General features: G+C 52.0%; 1 long non-coding RNA gene across 2 annotated transcripts; it reads right to left on the bottom strand.

Moving 5' to 3' along the window:
• Positions 1-2,058: 2,058 nt before the first annotated feature.
• Positions 2,059-2,855, bottom strand: LOC135418393 (uncharacterized). Of its 2 annotated transcripts, none has more exons than XR_010432424.1 (4): positions 2,657-2,855; positions 2,484-2,545; positions 2,334-2,390; positions 2,059-2,236 (listed from the first exon to the last, which is right to left on the bottom strand). It is a non-coding gene; the product is annotated as an uncharacterized LOC135418393 (long non-coding RNA). The 2 variants fall into 2 exon arrangements; XR_010432423.1 differs by having other exon boundaries at positions 2,341-2,390.
• Positions 2,856-3,921: the final 1,066 nt, after the last annotated feature.

Here is a 3,921-nt window from a genome sequence, read left to right as displayed (position 1 = left end):
CGAGAAAGAAAACCAGACACCAGATCTGAGTAGTGTGGCACGTGGTCCCAGCCCCCAGGATCCCTCTACTCACTGTCACCGAGGCAGGTCCTCGGGTCGCTGGCTCTGACCACAGTTGGACAACGTGCTGTCATCTTCTGGGATACCTGAGTGAGCGAGAGACAAAATTAGAGGGCATCTCTAAAGGTGCAGTGGATCCCCACTCCTCCTGCTGCCTCCCCAACTCACCTACAAGGCTCCTCTCTCTTCAGCTGCTCCCAAGACCGACCCTGCAAATGAAATGGGCAAATGCTCAAACACTCAGCTCTCAAACATGTAAGGATTGCTCACAACGAAAGCCAAAAACCTCTAAACCCTAGACACTGGTTCCTACTCTACCTAGCCGGGATTCTATACACCCAAGCAGGGCATCGCAAGACCATCCTGCTCACACACTGGACAGCCATCGGCTCCACTGTCTAAGGGAACTGACATGTTCACCTGACACTCGGAGCCATATTCCATCTACCCACTGATCCACGGAGAAGGGCAGAGCAGGTCCAGGGTGACCCCAAGTGAGACACCCCACACCTGTGACCACACACACCATGGGACACAAAACACCACGAGACAAAGGACATGACCCACACCAGAACTGCTCTGCCCGGCACACGGGAATCCCATGATAAAAAGTAAGCCCTTCCTTTGATGCGTCCAAATAACCTGTCACAGGATACCCCTGCACCAGAATAATTGCAAAAATCCCTCCAGGCGAGGCACAGACTTGCACCCACTCCCAACTACTCTCTGGGTCTTTCCCCTGCACTTATCTTGCCAAGAGCCGGGGATGCCAATCCAGCTTTGATGCAGAGGAGGAGCACCTGGGCTGGCGCAGAGGTTCCTGCCATCGTCAGACTACTAGGAGCCAACTGCAAGAAAGAAAACCACAAGCAATACGTGAGTTGTGTGGCATGGGGCTCAAACCCCAGTGATCCCCCTACTCACCAGCACCCAGGTCCTGAGCGGAGTCAGACACTGTGGATGTCATGTTCCGGGATACCTGAGTGAGTGAAACACAAACTTAGAAGGCATCTCTAAAGCTGCAGTGGATCCCCGCTCCTCCTGCTGCCTCCCCAACTCACTTACAACGTTCCTCTCTCTTCAGCTGCTCCCAAGACTGCCCCTGCAAATGAAATGGGCAAATGCTCAAACACTCAGCTCTCAAACATTTAGGGATTGCTCACAATGAAAGCCAAAAACCTCTAAACCCTAGACTCTGGTTCCTACTCTACCTAGCCGGGACTCTAGACACCCAAGCAGGGCATTGCAAGACCATCCTGCTCACACACTGGACAGCCATCGGCTCCACTGTCTAAGGGAACTGACATGTTCATGTGAGACTGAGAAATATTCTATCCACCCACTGATCCACGGAGGAGGGCAGAGCAGGTCCATGCTGACCCCAAGTGAGACACCCCACACCTGTGACCACACACACCATGTGACACAATTAAGAGACGAAGGACACAAAACAGAGGGATGAGACAAAGGATGTGACACAGACCAGAACTGCTCTGCCCTGCACACAGGAATCCCATGATAAAAAGTAAGCCCTTCCTTTGATGCGTCCAAATAACCTGTCACAGGATACCCCCTGCACCAGACTTATTTCAAAAATCCCTCCAGGCGAGGCACAGACTTGCACCAACTCCCAACCCCTCTCTGGGGCTTTGCCCTGCACTTATCTTGCCAAGAGTAGGGGATGCCAATCCATCTTGGATGCACAGGACGGGCACCTGGGCTGCCTCAGAGGTTCCTGCCATCATCAGAGTACTCGGAGTCAACTGCAAGAAAGAAAACCAGACTCCAGATCTGAGTACTGAGGCACGTGGCCCCAGCCCCCACGATCCCTCAACTCACTGTCACCGAGGCAGGTCCTCGTGTCACTGGCTCTGACCAGACTTGGACAAGGTGCTATCATCTCCTGGGACACATGAGCGAGAGAGAGACAAAATTAGAGGGCATCTCTATAGCTGCAGTGGATTCCTGCTCCTCCTGCTGCCTCCCCGACTCACCTCCAACGCTCATCTGCTCCCAAAGGTTAGCTGGATGGCACCTGCAATCAAAAAAGCTCAATCCTTCATTGCTGATCCTTTCAATACTCGGAGATTACCTACAAGGACAGCTCCAGAGGACCAAACCGTGTCCGTCACCTCACTGTGAGTTGGCTTCAGCCCTGTGAGGCTTCGTACGTCTCCTGCAAAACAACCCAGAGGCAAGTGTGAGTACTGAGATACTGCCCAAGAGTTTGCTGCTCCCATGGCAGCTTCTGTCTGACTCCCCTTGACCGTGACCTCTTACAGGCAGGGTCCCCGTCACGTTGGACTGTATGTTAGAAGTCGGTGCATTGCCTGGAAAACAAAAAAACAAGTATGTACACAGTTTCACCACAAGTACACCACCTGCAAAAGAGCAGCTAGTTTTGTCCTGCAGTCACTGCTCACCTTGCTCACCAGGCTCACCTTCCCTCTGGTGCCTGTCATCTGCTGGGCTGAGGGCTCTGCATCTTAAAAAAAAAAATAAAAAAAACAAAACTAAACCACCAAACCATCCAAATGATCAAGTAACCCTAGGGCCAAAAGTCATGTCTTGGCTCTGACCTCACATGACAACCCACCTTCTGACTGTGCTCCTCCAGCCTCTTCTGTTCATCTCTGCTTTACATCCAGTCCCTCTGACACTGCAAAGAAATGAGTTACCAAAGTCAGCCATATATACAGGGGGACTTTAGCTGCTGTGCAATTCTAATTTCTCCTTAGACAAGCCCTCTGGGGTCCAAAGACAACCTGCACAAACAAACACTGACCTAACTTTAAGGTCCTCAGTGCCTAAGCCTATCCATGGGGTAACCGGGAAGTCTCCTTTCTACTCCACCTACCCCCAAGTCTACACTGCAGGGCAGAGCAGTTCCAGGCCCAACACAAACTCCAAGGACACATTTCCAGACAAGTGCTGTGGTGCAACCAGGAGAGAGAACTCTGAGAAAGGAACGACGCCAAAATGGATGTGCTGCCGCACGAGAAGACGGAGGATACGGTGAGACTGAACGGAGGAGGCTCTGGGGAGCCTGAAAAGACACTCTAACAGAATGGCCTGGGACAAGAACTGCCTACAAAATTGCTAAGATGGATGGGAGACAAGGCTATGTTCAGAATCTTCTTAAACTCTCAGAAATCCCAGGCGGTTACAAGAGATGACTGCACAGCACAGCCACCGATACAACCTGTAAGGAGGCTGTAAAAGACACCTGACCTGACACTTCTCAGATGCGATTCTGATGCACATCCAAGCTAGTGAGACAAAGAACGGATGGTATGGGCACTGGGCTGGGCAGTGCAGAGGTTCAAGACCCTAGGAATGATGCCTCAGATAAGAGCTTTGAGGGCAGAAAGCAAAGATGTGGTGACTGTGAATAGTAAGACACGAAACACAGACTGGACAAAGGACATGACACAGACCTGAACAGCTCTGCCCTGCACATCCTACTCCATGATGAAAAGTAAACTGCTCCTCCTATGTGTGCCAAGGGCCTGTTAGGGCAGACCCTTTCCCCTGGGCTCATTTGAAAATCCCTCCCTCCTAACCATAAAACTGGACCCAGCTCTCATCCCCTCTCCAGGTGGGAGTCCTCCACTTATCTTTCCCACAGCTGGGGATGTGAATCCATCTTCGATGTGAAGGAAGGACGCCCAGCTGGCTCAGAGGGTCCTGTGAGATCACTGACTCGGTTGGTTACGAGAAAGAAAACAGAAACTGACACAAGAGTTGGGCAGCACGTGGGAGATAACCCTGCAATTGGCTACTCACCCTCCCCTGAGCTGAGAGGTTCTCAGGCCACTGGCTCTGATCCCAGTCAGAGGCTGCTGCCGTCACCGTGTGCCG

Source organism: Pseudopipra pipra, chromosome 8 (genome assembly GCF_036250125.1).
Source record: "Pseudopipra pipra isolate bDixPip1 chromosome 8, bDixPip1.hap1, whole genome shotgun sequence".
Classification (NCBI taxonomy): domain Eukaryota; kingdom Metazoa; phylum Chordata; class Aves; order Passeriformes; family Pipridae; genus Pseudopipra; species Pseudopipra pipra.
This window is presented reverse-complemented; position numbering and strand designations above follow the sequence as displayed.